Source organism: Castor canadensis, chromosome 10 (genome assembly GCF_047511655.1).
Source record: "Castor canadensis chromosome 10, mCasCan1.hap1v2, whole genome shotgun sequence".
Taxonomy (NCBI): Eukaryota; Metazoa; Chordata; class Mammalia; order Rodentia; family Castoridae; genus Castor; species Castor canadensis.
In genome coordinates this window covers 29733541-29748566 of record NC_133395.1, presented here as the reverse complement: position 1 = coordinate 29748566, position 15026 = coordinate 29733541, and the positions used below count along the sequence as shown (strand labels likewise).

Genomic DNA, 15026 nt, shown 5'->3' with positions numbered 1-15026 from the left:
TCAGTAAGCTTCATGGGTAAGCTTTCACAGGTGACAGAAATATTCAAAGGAAAAACTGTTAAATGTGAGGTGGCCAAGCTTGGATTTCCATATAAGGAATCATTAAAAAAAACAAAAACAAAACTAGGAGATAAGAATTACCCAGAATTACTCTTTTATAAAGTATTTTTGTTTTTACTTAATTACAAAATTCTTGACACCTTAAAATTTCCCTTTTCTATTCCAAATATTCTTTTTAAATATTTCTATTTTAAATGCTGTTAAACTGACTTTTAATGTATCTTTCAATTTTAAGAAAGCATTTGGCCTCATTTAGTAGAGTACTCTTTCTTTTACATCCAAACAATTCTTTCTTTTTTAAACACACAAAAAAAGTTTTTTGTGTGTGTTTCAATGGGCTATGAAATTGATTAAGTCCTTTTCTGGGTCTGACTGGGTCTGAGGCTCAGCTGTTACTATTTCTCAAGAGATCGCATTCTCTCTGCAGATTGTCTCAATGTGGTTGGAACACACTAAGCTAATTTGTTTCAAATTTAGACATGTCTATTACTAGGTACTTGCAAGAAAAGAGAAATTATAGGCTGAATTTGATGTTTGAAAAAGTATCTCAACAGTTTCAAACAGTTTCTAGGCAATATTTGAATCTTCAATAGCCTTTGGATCATTTTCTATATTGATAGCTCATCTGTTACTATTAATGTAGGTATTCCTCAAGCATGAAATATCTGTGTCTCAGACCAAACTGATTTTTCTGGAGGCAAAAATGAGAACTTAAAACAAAATAGAATAATTAAAAAACATTGTTAGTACAGTAGAACACCTAAAAAAAATTTATTTGTAATTGGAGATAAATAAAACACACTGACCAAAGAGGACCATGGCACAGTATTTTGTGTAGAAGAAGGATTATAAGCACATCTGTAGGGAAAACCAAGGTAGTGGATGGGTGTAAGGAAATATACTCTCTGTACAAGAATGAATATAGAATTTTTAAGCCTGTTGAAGCCACCATAAGAAGGGGACTAAGGTTGAAAGAAGAAAAATAGAGGAGATGAACGAATTCGGGTTTTAATACATATATACATGGAACTGTCACAAGGAAACTCCCTGTGTAGCTATCTGAAACAAACAAATGTCATTTTTTTCATTTATAAAATTGGAGAATAGGAAGACAGAGCAAGTTCTGCCTGGGGAGGACAGATACGAGTGGGTAGGAGGTGGAGAAAGGACATGGGAGGGTGAAGATAGTACAAATACTGTGTACACATATATGTAAATGGAAAAATGATACCAGCTGAAACAATATCAGGAATAGGGAGAGGGGTAGATAAAGGAGAATGGTGGAGGGAATGAATTCAAATATGATATATTTGATATATTATAGGAATTTTTGTAAGTGCAATAATGTACCTCCACCCAACACAATAATAAAAAATAAATAAACAAATATAGTCAATATGGAAAAAAAGCAGAGCATTGTAAGCTCCTTTTCAGGATGCTCTTTATACAAAAGTTATTATTTTATACTTTATTTTTTCTATACTGTAAAGTACTACATACATTATGTTCATTTAAGCATGCTAAATTATTAATCTGGCTATCCAGAATGTCACTCTCTTTATAGTTTATTACATTTAGAGCTAGAGAAATTGTCAATTGATAGTGAATACATTTTAATGCTACTGTCTTCAAAGTAAGTTTGCATTTCTTTGATACTGAAAATGGGATTTTGCAGAATAAAATCATTGTGTAACACCACAAGGTCCCATAGTTCAGTATAGTTGGACGTCAGGGTTGTATGAGAATGGAAAGCAAAGTATAAAATGACTAGTTGCCTAAAAGTGTTTTCTAATTTTTTTATAAGTAGTGTTTAGTGGATAATACAAAGTTCATTAAACAAAACATCTGTGACTAACTTTTCACTATAAAATATTTAATTATATGTGACTTCAAGTTCTCATGTGCTCATGTGCACATGTGTTAAATCACAACACAGTGCAATTTTAAATGTCTTCTAAGAAACAGAAGCTAGTGAGGAATAATGCCAAGCTCTGGGGTGAATTATTCATAGAAAGCAACATCTGCAAAGCTCAGCATCTAATAAAAACACAGGGTAAATAAGTAAATGTTTCCTTTTCTTACAGACATTGAATTTTTTTTTTTTTTTGAAACAGATGTTATTACATTACCTGACTCCAAATGACTACTAGAGAGTGAAGAATAAAAACATCATTTTACTTTTTCTGGTCATAAAGTTAAGTGATCTAATTTAATTTACTCATTTTAATAAAAGACATTTTAATAGTCCTATAAACTAGGACTCGGTTAATTAGTGGAGAGTTCTGCAGAAATAGGATATAATTCTGTTTATCTCTGCTGTAGGGAATACTAGTAGCTTTATAAAAACAATTCTAAATGACCACGGTTGTATTTGTCAGTATAAAATAAGTGTGATGGTCTTTTCAATGTCTAAAGTTCATTTCACTTTAAAAATATATTCTAAGTTGTTTCTGAATGCAGCTGAACATTTTCCAACTTGTTTGAGGAAAATAATTTTCTGATTTTTTTCAACAATGCTGAAACAGTGTTTACATTATTTTAGACCCCTTAAATTGGGAATGAACTGTCATACCATTTATGTAAGTAGATACACAATATTACATGAAGTTATTTGCTATAAATAAAAACTATTTTATATTTTTGACCTGTAATTAACTGTTTGAGTTAAAAATTTAAATTTAGATGTTAATATTTATTTATTTACAAATTTTTATTAGGATATGTTCGTTATATGGGGAGTGTTAGTACTGACAATTCCAATTAGACTTATATTGTACATTATTTACATTGTCCCCATCGTCTCTTCCCCTCTACCCCCTCCCCACCCCACTTAAAGCAATTGCAAGAGGTTTTTTAGTTCTCTTTCATATAGGTATATGAAGTCCATCTACCATCAACTTAATCTCCTTCCTTCACCCTCCCCCTTCCCACAAGTATACTTCCCAGCCCCCGCACACTCTGGGCCTATTTTACAGTCCTGGTTTTCGTTATTAATATTAAGTTGACATTCAGAGAAGTGTCTCAATGTATGCCCACTGTGGGTGCGCTTTACTTTGGTCTGTTCAATCTCTTCAAATACTCTCTCTTACCCCTTTACCTCCCTCCCTCAGTTTCTCAACAGCTTTCAGTACACATCCTTATATCCTCTACCTTCACATCTTATGGTATGCGGTGTTATTGAGGCTCTATCAGTCTCTTTTCATTTCCCTCTTTCTCTGAGTTCCACAGAGAAGTTCCACTGTTACAAACATGTTCTGCATCTGAGTTTGTATGTGATCATGCTTGTTTTTGTGTATATGCTTATTTTTGGATTTACCTTCCATGTCTGAGAGGAAACATGAGTCTTTGGTGTTTCTGATCCTGGCTAACTTCACTTAACATGACGTCCTCCAATTGTGTCTGTTAGGTCCCTGGCACTCTTAGGTAATCTTTTTTGAGAGAACGGAGGGAAGGATGCAAGAATAGAGGGTTTTGTGAATGGCCCTTAGAATCCCTCTGCTTGTGTGTTGGGGAGAACATGTTTCCAATTTAAAAGGAACCTCCTTGTGAACCTGGCATGGCTCCTAGATTTATAAGTCTATTTTGCTCTTCTGGTGTATAAGTAGGGTTAATCTTAAGAGTACTTATAAAAAATGCTGTGGGAGGAGTCTGTATACTAACCCTTTTTGCCTCTCTGTCAGCAAAGGCACTGCCCTGGTGCCAGGGACCTAACAGTATCCATTACCTTCAAACCCCATGTTATTATTCCTTGGGCTGAGTAATACTCCATTGCGTATATGTACCACAATTTCATGATTTACTCATCAGTTGTAGGGCATCTGGGCTGTTTCCAAAGCTTTGGCTATTGTGAAAAGTCCTGTGATCAACATCTGTGTACAGGAGTCTGTACTGTATCCTGTCTTACTTTCTTTTGGGTAGATGCCCGGGAGTGGTATACTGGATTATATGGCAGATCTTTCTCTAGTCTTTTGAGGATTCTCCATTAGGCTTTCTAGAGTAGTTGTACTAATTTGCATTCCCACCAGCAGTGTTTAAGGAGTCCTGTTTTGCCACATCCTCGCCAGCATTTGTTGTTGTTATTACCCTCGATTATGGCCATTCTAACTGGGGCGAGATGAAATCTAAGTGTTGTTTTGACTTTCATCTCTTTAATAACCAGGGAAGTTGAATAGTTCTTAATGTATTTACTGGCCATTTGTAACTCTTCCTTTGAGAATTCCTTGTTTAATTCATATGCCTATTTCTAATTTTTTTTAATAAATAGTGTTTATTGGATAATACAAACTTCATTAAAGAAAACATCTGTGACTTACTTTTCACTATAAAATATTTAATTATATGTGACTTTAAGTTCTCATGTGCACATATTAAATCACAACATGGTATAATTTTAAATGTCTTCTAAGAAACAGAAGCTAATGAGGAATAAGTCCAAGCTCTGGGGTGAATTTGGGGGCCAAGTTTTTTGAGTTCTCTGTAGATTCTGGATATTAGTCCATTATCGGATGAGTGGCAAACATTTTCTCCCAGTCTGTGGGCTGTCTCTTGAGTCTGGTGACTGTTTCCTTTGCTGTGCAAAGCTCTTTTTTTTGGAAGCAGTCCCATTTGTTCATTGTTTCTCTTAGATGCTGAGCCTTTTACATTCTGTTTAGGAAATCATTACCTATCTGTTCCAGTGTATTTCCTACTGCTTCTTGGAGTTGTTTAAAAATTTCAGGCCTTGTATTAAGGTCTTTGTTCAACTTTGAGTTGATTTTGGTACAGGGTGAAAGATGGAGATCTAGTTTCAGATTTCTACATGTGGATGTTCAGTTTTCTTAGCAGCATTTGTTGAAGAGGCTGTCTTATCTCCATAGTGTGTTTTGGGCTCCTTTGTCAAAGATCAGTTGGCTAAAGATGCATGGATTTCTGTCGGGATCTTCTATTCTGATCCATTGGTCTTCCTGTCTGTTTTTGAGCCAACACCATGCTGTTTTTGTTGTTATGGCCCTATAGTACAGTTTGAAGTCACATATTGTGATGGGTCCAGCATTGGACTTTTTGCTCGAATTGCTTTGGCTATTCAAGGTCTTTTGTATTCCATAAGTATTTCATAATTGCTTTTTCTATTTCTGTGCAGAATGTCATTGGAATTTTGATAGGGATTGCGTTGAACATGTAGATTGCTTTTGGTAGTATGGCCATTTTTACAATGTTGATTCTATGATCCACAAGCATAGAAGGTCTTTCTGATGTCTTCTGCTATTTCTTTCATGAATGGTTTATAGTTTTCATTAAAAAGGTCTTTGGTTTCTTTTGTTAAATTTATTCCAAGACACTTTATTGTTTTTGAGGCTATTGTAAATGTGGTTGTTTCCCTGATATCTTTCTCTGTCTGTGTGTTGTTAGTATACAGAAAAGCTACTGATTTCTGTATGTTAATTTTTTGTTGTGCTACTTTGCCAAAAGAGTTTATGATTTCTAATAGCTTTTTGAGTTTTTGAGGTCTTTTAGGTATAGGATCATGCCATATGCAAATAAGGATAGTTTGACTTCTTCCTTCCTTATTTGAATCCCTTTTATTTCTTGCTCTTGTCTTACTGCTCTGGCTAGGAATTCCAAAACTATGTTGAATAGGAGTGGAGAATGTGGACAGCCCTGCCTCATTCCTGACTTTAAGGGGAACAGTTTCAGTTGGTCTTTATTTAGTATGACATTGGTTATAGGTTTGTCATATATAGCCTTTATTATGTTGAGGAACATTCCTTCTATTCCTAGTTTCCTCAGAGCTTTAATCATTAAAGGGTGTTGGATTTTGTCAAAGCCTTTTTCTGTGTCTATTGAGAAGATCATGTGGGTTTTGTCCTTGCTTCTGTTTATTTGCTGTATCACGTTTATGGATTTGCATATGTTGAACCATACTTGCATCCCTGGGTTGAAACCAACTTGGTCACGGTTTATGATCTTTTTGACACGTTGTTGTATTCTGTTGCCAGTATTTTGTTGAGAATCTTTGCTTCTATATTCATTAAATATATTGGTCTATAATTCTCTTTTCTGGTTACGTGATTATTGGGTTTTGAAATGAGTGTAATGCTGGCTTCATAGAATGAATTTGGTAGTGTTCCTTTACTTTCTATTTTCTAGAAAAGGTTGAGGAGTATTGGTGTTAGTTCTTTGGAGGTTTGGTAAAATTTGGCTATGAATCCGTCAGGTCCTGGGCTCTTTATAGGGAGACTCTATTACTGCTTCAATTTCATTGTATGTGATAGGACTATTTAGGTGGTTAAAATCTTCTTGGTTCAATTTTGGTTGGATATATATGTCTAGAAATTTATCCATTTCATCTAGATTTTCCAGTTTACTTAAATTACTCTCTAATGATTCTCTGGATTTTGTTGGTATTTGTGTTCATGTACTCTTTTTCATCTCTGATTTTATTAATTTGGGTCTTTTCCTTCCTCCATTTTTGTCATTTTGGCTAAGGGTTTGTCAATGTTGTTAATCGTTTCAAAGAACCAACTTTTGTGTCATTGATTCTTTGTATAGTTTTTGGTTTTGATCTCATTGATCTCAGGTCTGATCTTTATTATTTCTCTCTGTCTGCTGATTTTGGGTTTGGTTTGTTCTTGTTTTTCTAGAAGCTAAAGATGCATCATTAGTTTGTTTATTTGAGTGGTCTTTGTTTTTTAATGTAGGCTTATAGCTACAAACTTTTCCCTTAGCACAGCCTTTGCTGTGCTCATAGATTGTAGTAGGTTGTATTTTCATTGTCATTGGGTTGTTGGAACCTTTTCATTTCTTCCTTTATTGCTTTAGTCACCCATTGATTTTTTAGCAGTGTGTTGTTCAGTGTCCATGTGTTTGAATATTTTCTGGGGTTTCTTTTGTTACTGAGGTCTAGTTTTATTCCATTGTGATCTGATTTGATACAGGGTGTTATTTTGATTTTCTTGAATTTGTTTAGACTTGCTTTGAGTCCTAAAATATGATCTATTGTGAGACAGTTCCATGAGCTGCAGAAAAGAACATATAATGCCTGGTTTTTGGGTGAAATACTCTAGATATCAACCATGTCTATTTGGCCTAAGGTGTGGAATACCTCTGAAGTTCTGTACATCTATCTTCCAGTATCTTCAAAATCCAAAGAATGAAGATTGCCCATAACTCAGAGCAGAGCAACAGCAAGGACTCAGGGACAAGAATTAAAAATCAGAGGGATAAACTAATGGGATGGAAGTATTCAGCCTAAAGAGAGAAGCCAACAATTTAAGAGTGAAAGTCACTTAGGAGATTTGGTGAGCTGAAGTCTTCATCTAAATTACACCTACCATCAGTGCCCATTCTGATCACGCAACAGCGTACTGGTGTTGGCTCACATAGGCTTGTGAGATGCCACTGTGTCCATCTCTTCTCAATTTTACTTTCAGTGAAGTCTCATGGTGAATGTATTTATACTACAGAAATTGGCCAATACACAGTCCCTCACTTATGTTGGTTCCACTTAAAACATTTGGCCCTTATGGTAGTGTGAGACCATAATTTATTCAGTAGAGACCACAATTTAAAATTTGAATTTTGATATTTTTTGGGGGTTAGTGATATGCAGCATGATAATCTGTAGTTGCTCTGTAGCAGACACAGCTCTCACTCATCAGCCACACCATCCAACAGGAAGCAACTGATACTCTTCAGTGTGCTGTGTTGCTGAGCTGTTGATGTTTAGTAGGCTGTGTGTATTAAGTACATTTTCCACTTACTATATTTTCAATTTAGGATAGGCTTATCAGGACATAGTCCTATCATAAGTTGAGGAGTACTATAAATCAGGGCTGCTTCCACCTCCAGCTGTGCCCACATTGCTGTGTAATCACTGTGCCCACAGAAACCACACAGATAAACCAGATTTATTCTTTCACAGAAAAGATTAGAAAGTAAAGACACTGTGGTGTATGAGTAGTCATGTGAGACAAGGAGCCCAGTTCTTCCAAAACAGAGTTTCCAATTCTCAATGTATATATGGACCCAAAGTGTTTGTAATGTCATGCCCATCTTAAGTTACATATACACATGCTTCATACGTATTAAGTGTTTTTAGTTTTCCTTTCTTGCTTTGCATGGAGCTGTTCAGGAGTCATGCAAAAGAGAGGAGACTCCCTCTTCCTGAATTCCTTGTACAAATTTTTTGTAGCTTGACCTGTGATTTGTGGATAGGAAAACTGTCAGCATAGTTACATTCTTACTAATTCAGGTTGATGGCATGTCTGCCTTTAAGTTTAGACAATAAAGATTTTTTTTTTCTCCCTGGTCTTTAATAGGCTTAGGCTCCTTCATCACTGTCTACTTTTCCTCTTGCAGCACAGTGAGGGATGTCTGCAACTTACAGTTGTGGCATACCTTAGTACGTCGTATGCATGGTCTGATTTAATTCACTGCCATCCTTTTATTTAGAAGCTATTATGTCCATTTGTCAGATAAGGAAATAGAAACAGAGAAGATAAGAAACTTGCCCTGTCATTTAAGTGGTTGAACTGGGTTGTCAATTCAAATCACTAACCCTATAATACTGATCTTTAATCTGACCCTGAACCAATAAACCATATTTGAAGGAGAAAATTTCTTTTCTGGAAGTGATAAGAGCTGCCAGAGTCCTGGTAAGTAAAGAATGGCATTCCTGTGGCTTTTGATGACCAGAAATGAAGATTTTTTTTTTAGTCATCTGCCCACGAGAGTGCCTTTATGGGCTATGGAAAGAATAAAAGTCAAGGTGCACATCAATACACAGGGGCTCTACTTCTGGAGCCCTTGGATCTGCTGAAGCCTCAGGTAGTGAGTAGATAATAATATGTCAGTAAAAATTCCCAGGTTGAGTCAGGGTCCCCACATTGGGAAAAATCAGTGACCAAATTTTTCCAAGTCTTTTTTTCATTCCAAAGATCTAATGTTTACAAAAACACAGCACAAAAATGATTTGTGAGATCTGCAAGAAGGAAAATATTTCTGAGGTATAACTCAGTCGTAGGGAAAAATGTACTTTGTATGTATAACTAGTATACTACAAGGTCAAAATGCACAAAACATGCTCACAAAGTGATCCAATTACAATAGCAAGTAAGGTTTGTGGAAATGATGCCATTTCATGAGTTGGCTATGTAACATGGCCAAGCTGTCTGCTTTTATAATATCATGTTTGTATATATTCACACTTATGCATGGACATGCATCTATTATAGAAACTTGGTAAAATAACCAGAGGATATGGAAATTCCTGCCTAGAGTTGGGTTTTTAGACATGCTTCCTTTATTCTAAATACCCATCACAGGAGAAACTGCAGATCGAGCACAGACTTGGCAGGCAGAGCCTGCTCACTGTTTTCTTAAACACTCTTCCTTTCTCTGCAGTAGTACCTATTTTGGGGGCACTAAGCAGCCTTACACTCGCCTCTCAGGCTTCCGAAGGGTATTGAAGACTTGTTTGGAGCACATAATTTATGCTGTGCTGAAAAATAGCTGAGACTGAAATGTTGCCCAGAGAATCCAAGCTCTCTGAAGACCAAGATCACATTAATATGCAGTATTTCATTTACAACCCCCTTCTAAGTAGGTTTGAGAGGATAATGCCTTGTTTGAATAATAATATAGCACATTTTACTATTCAAACTGCTTTCCCATAAATCATCCACCCCATTTTATTTTTGAGACAATGAGGGAGATAAGACCAGGATTATTACCTAAAGGGAATCAGAAGCTCAGAAAGGTCAAGTGATTTACTCAAAGTCACATTGCAAGTTCTCAGCAAAGCTGAGATTATGAGCTGTGATTCTTCATTCCCAGCTCAGCTGGGTCTTTTGAAAAGAATGTTAGGACCTGTTGCTTCATGGGTAGAATACTGAACTCTCAGGCACAGCCTCTGCCTTTAAGTGTTCCTTTTTCATAGCTTGCTTCTAGCAGCACTTAGATCTTGTGGCCTTATAGAGAATTGTGAATAAAAGTTTTTAACTTAAGTTTTTCTCTTATTAAATAACTTTAAACTCTCAACCTGAAGAATACCAGGATCTCTTTGTTTTTTATTTATGGTTTTCTGAGACAGGGTCTCATTATATACCCCAGGCTACTTCAAACTTGTAACCTTTCTGCCACAACCTCCTGAGTACAAGGATAACAGATATGTACTACCATGCCTGGCTCACATATCAACCGTTTTTTGTGTGTGTGTGTGTGGGGAGCCAATTTACAAAATTGGGTACCAGTTGAATATAACGACAATATTTTTTGGTATTTATTTTATTTTTGTGCTGCTGTGGGTCAAACACAAGCTAGGCACATGCTTTACCACTGAGCTACACCCCAAGTCCTTCTTGCTATTTGTTTTCCATTCTTATGTTAAATCATAGACAGAGTTTGAAATTTTTTATAAGGTAATTAATGGGAAAGCACTTGGTAACCTGAAGCAGTGTAACAATGAGAGCTGACATGATAGGTACAGTATGTGTCAGAAATTCTTTAATTGATTTAGTTTGTAGTTTAATAGCTTCAACGTGTTACAAATGGTGTTTAGAACATTTATGGTCAAAGATTAATCATTAATCTTTAATACCTTTATATTAATTTTATTAAAAAATTCCTTTAAATACATTAGTCTACAAAATGCGTAATGTGGATATTATATATATGTAACATATATATATGTGTGTATGTTCTAGAGATTCATAGTATAATAGTATTTTCTTTCATTTATTATTTTCTTACACTTTATTTACTTGCAATAACTTCTGCTCTGCTCAAATTCCTTTTGAATTCTTCCCAGGACTCATATTAACAAATTTACCCCTCTTCTATAATCTTACCATGTTCATGTAACTACAAACAAAAACATACACAAGCATACCTGTACGTACAGATACACTCACACCAATGTGCACACATAATAAGGATTTAGTTTGATCATTGTTTTATAAATATGAGATTATATCATAAAACTTCTTAGCAGCTTACTCGGTAGTACAAATGAAAATATTGTATTATATCAAATCACCTAGTTCTATTTTCTAATCTCTAGTGGCTGGTTCATATTCCATGGTAAGGCTAAACCACATAAATTTAACCATTTGTTAATTGATAAACATTCATTTATTTCCTTTCAGGTTTTTTCCACTTGACAGTCTAATAACATTTCCTGAAATATCCTCATATAATACTTTTTATTTCTAAAGGATGACTAGAGTGAGATTTAGTCTTAAGAATTTAATCTAATTCTAGATTGGAGAATAGTTATATTACAATAGATTTTGCCACATTGCTCTCTGGAAAATGCAACAATACTTCACATTTCTGACAACACTATATGGGCATCCTTACTTTCTTTTATTCAAACTACGCTGTTTTCATTTTATCCAAATCTGCACAAGCGTTTTTCTAATTTTTTCAGTTTGAGGGCAAACTGATAAAGTGATATATTATTGTTCCTTTATTCTCCACTCCTGGCTGCTAGTCAACATATGCATCTTTGATACAATTGTCAGTGAGTTGAACTTTTATTTTATTTTATTTGTTTTATGAGACAGGGTCATGCTATGTAGACTAGGATGGACTCAAATTCTCAATTCTCTTTCTTCAGCTTCCTGAGTACTGCAATTACAGGTGTGTGCCACCACATCCAGCTTAGTTATTTGGATTTACTCTTCCATGAACTGATTACAACTATCCTATGTGTATAACTCAATAGTTCTTCCTTCTTTCTTTCTCTTTCTCTTTCTTTCTCTCTCCCTCCCTTCCTTTCTTTTCTTTCTTTTTATCTATCTATCATAACATTATCTATTAATTCATTGTCTATTGTTTAATTTGCAAATATTTTCCCACTCTGAATTGGTACATTAACTCTGTAAGACATCATTTGCCAATTTAGTTTGTATAAAGTACAATATATTTGCTTTTACTTTTACAATGTGTTGGTTTCCTGTATTGGTTTAAATTGCTTATGAGATCTTCTCTTTTTCAAATATTTTTTATCCCTGTATTATTTACTTTTGTCTTTAGTTCATCTGGATTAGTAACTGTTGTAGCTGAAATAGTGGATTCCATATTGATTTTTTTCTGTGTCACTGTTCATGGTTAGATGATCCATTCTTTTTCCTATGAGTTAAGTTATTACTTTGTCTTTCTTCCATACATACAGGGATTCTGTCATTGAAATTCCTGAAGTTTATTTTAAAATAATTTTTAAAGCTGATGAAAAACTTGTCAATTAATTTATAGCCTGGTACCACAATTGCTTGATGATAACTTCATAGGGCTACTCTAAAAATCCAAATGGCATTTTAATTGCACTTTGTGGCAATTATCTGGCATTTCAGAGGAAAATGAAGAATATGGAGTATAGAATTCTCATCTAAATAGCTCAAACACAAGGCAGTCTGAGAGCTAAGTTATTGGCTATATGTTCCATAAATATAAGTCTGATAGCAGTGACTATAATAATATCAATGAAGAAAGAGCATAAATTGTGCAGTCCAGTGAATGCACTATTCAGATTCTTTCTATTCAAAGAGATCTGGACCAAAAAAAAAAAAAATGTCTTGACAAAGTCCATCTTCTTGATTGTTTTCTTTCTGTTATGCAATTGGTAGGTGTCCATCTCTGAGCCTGTTTCCATACTAACAGTAGATTACAATTAGAATGGAATAAAAAATATCTTTGTCAGCAAAATATTTGACAAAGTCTTGGGATATTCTTGTGTATATTAAAGAAAGTCAGGCTGGATGAGCAGATAAAGGTTGAAAGTCTACATCCTAAGTCTATTGACTAGTTAAGTGAAATTCCAAATTTTTTTAACACTGAATTCTGTTCTTGACCATGAATTTAATATTTTGTTGAAAGTCTTGGATGGTAATATTGAGGATGGGGTTATTACAATCCTAAATGACACAAAACACTGGGACTAATTTCATGCTAAGTAGATGCATGAAGATTCAAAACTACTTCAACAGATTATAATCAAATAGTGACATTTACTCAGGGTAAATTAATTTGAAAATAATCATATAAATATTGTATTTGAGTAATACAAATGTTGTGAAGTATTTATGTTTCTATTTCATATATATTTTTCAGCCCAAATGAACTGTACATGCTGGCCAGAAATACTAAGGTAAATATGGTAAACTTTGAATATAAGATTCAGCATTGAACTTGGAGTAGTGGTACACACCTGTAATCCCAGCACTCAGGAGGCAAAAGATGGGGGTCAATTGCAAGTTCAAATCCAGTCCAGGCAACATAAAGAGATCCCATCTTCAAAAAAGGAGGGGGGAATTAAACCTCACTATTCTAAGTATCAGAGACTTTATTTTTATAAATATTCTTATTCCAAATCGCTTGATGTTAGTTCAATTCAGTAAATGTATGATAGGTGCCTAAGATGACTTAGGTACTATGGAACATTCCAGGGAAAAGAAAACAAATAATATGTCATCTCTGGCCTCAACCAACTTGGAGTTTAATGGGGAAGACAGGCCCAGAAAACACACTGTGTAAAGTTCCTCTCAAGAAGGCGTTGCTCTTACATCACTATTGGCTGTAAAATATGTTAACGGATTTTCACTTGCATTTGCACCAATTTTACCTGAAAGATGTTCCATGCCCCCTTTTCACTTTGCCACTTAGGAATGAGGCAGTGTGTTATTCTCACACTATTGTAAAGTTTAAATTCCCCCTTTCTCTGAATAATGGCTATAAAGCAGTAAGACTTTCTTAATTGTCATTCAAAGAACAATAAGGATCATTTAAGTATAATCTATTTATTTATTAAAATATTAGAAACTACAGGTCTGATCTGTTTGACCTTTTGGTAATTAGCAGAGCTGTCTAATAGAGAAAGCTGGGCTACTCCAAATACTTTATTATTATTCCTATAAGAAAGAATCAAAGCAAACACATGAAAGAGTAATGACAAAATTTTCTTCTTGACAGAAGCAGGAGCTAAAAGGAATACTTCACCCGTTCATTTGCCTAGGCTTCTTTCTGAAGGTAAATGCATTTTCAGTCAATACTATTTAGATTTGGAAATAGACTTCATGAGGTGTCACTTGCACTCACTTTTCTTAAACAATAAAGGTGTCAAAAACTGTTAGATGATCTCCAATTTGTTTTTCCCTAATTGTTTTCTTCAGGACACCAGACCTAGAGAATTCAAGGACAAATGGCACAAAAAAGTAAGGAAAATATTTCATTCTTCCCCTGCCCTTAGAGTCTCACAATGCACATTATTGTACTAGAGTCATATCACGTGATTTAACCAAATATGTTTCAAAATTATATGACCAAAGAGCTTTTGGCCACCTATCAACCTTTCTTGGAAACTTAGAAAAAGTACTACTTTAGGTAATAGAATGTATGCACCTTGACAGTTTCATAACTAAAGTGCTAGAAAGTTTGGTTATAGAATTAAATATTTAGTTTTATTTGTTTTAAAAGCTTGTCATCACTGAGATTGACAACATCCACCTTACCAGAGAACAAACTATATAAAGGGAAAAAGTCTTCAAAACATGGAACAGGAAGAGGAAATGAGTTAAGGGTACCACCTTGTAAATAAATTTCACTGTTCAAAGAAATTAAAATAACTCATGAGATAATTCAAACCAACTTAAAGTATCCCTTTCGCCGATATCAAGTGGTTATATACTTTCTAGATTCATGAGATGTGCAATATGTGGTGTCATTTTGAAGAGGTCCACATCACTTCAGAAGGATGTTAAATCCTAGACACTTCTGCAGTGGGCAACATTAACACCTAATTTTACAGCTAAAAAGGCACAGAGGAGGTTCTGAGATTGGCTCAGGGCCACAGAGGAAATAAGAGACTGAATTGGGAACAAACTTTGTATTCTCCATTTCTAGAGGAAACCACTAAGCCATGCTTCTTCCTGTCATAAAAGCTTAAAATATTTGATATGGTCACCTGGAGTTTGTTTGTTTATTTGTTTTTT

General features: G+C 34.7%; 1 long non-coding RNA gene across 1 annotated transcript in view; it reads left to right on the top strand.

Annotated features, from left to right (window-relative positions):
- The window catches only part of LOC141411444 (uncharacterized), a 203911-nt gene extending 189670 nt beyond the window's left edge, over positions 1 to 14241 (top strand). The window contains exons 4-6 of the long non-coding RNA XR_012436192.1: positions 13150 to 13186; positions 14008 to 14064; positions 14208 to 14241. This is a non-coding gene — a long non-coding RNA (uncharacterized lncRNA). The remainder of the gene's footprint in view (positions 1 to 13149; positions 13187 to 14007; positions 14065 to 14207) is intronic.
- The last annotated feature ends 785 nt before the right edge of the window (positions 14242 to 15026 follow it).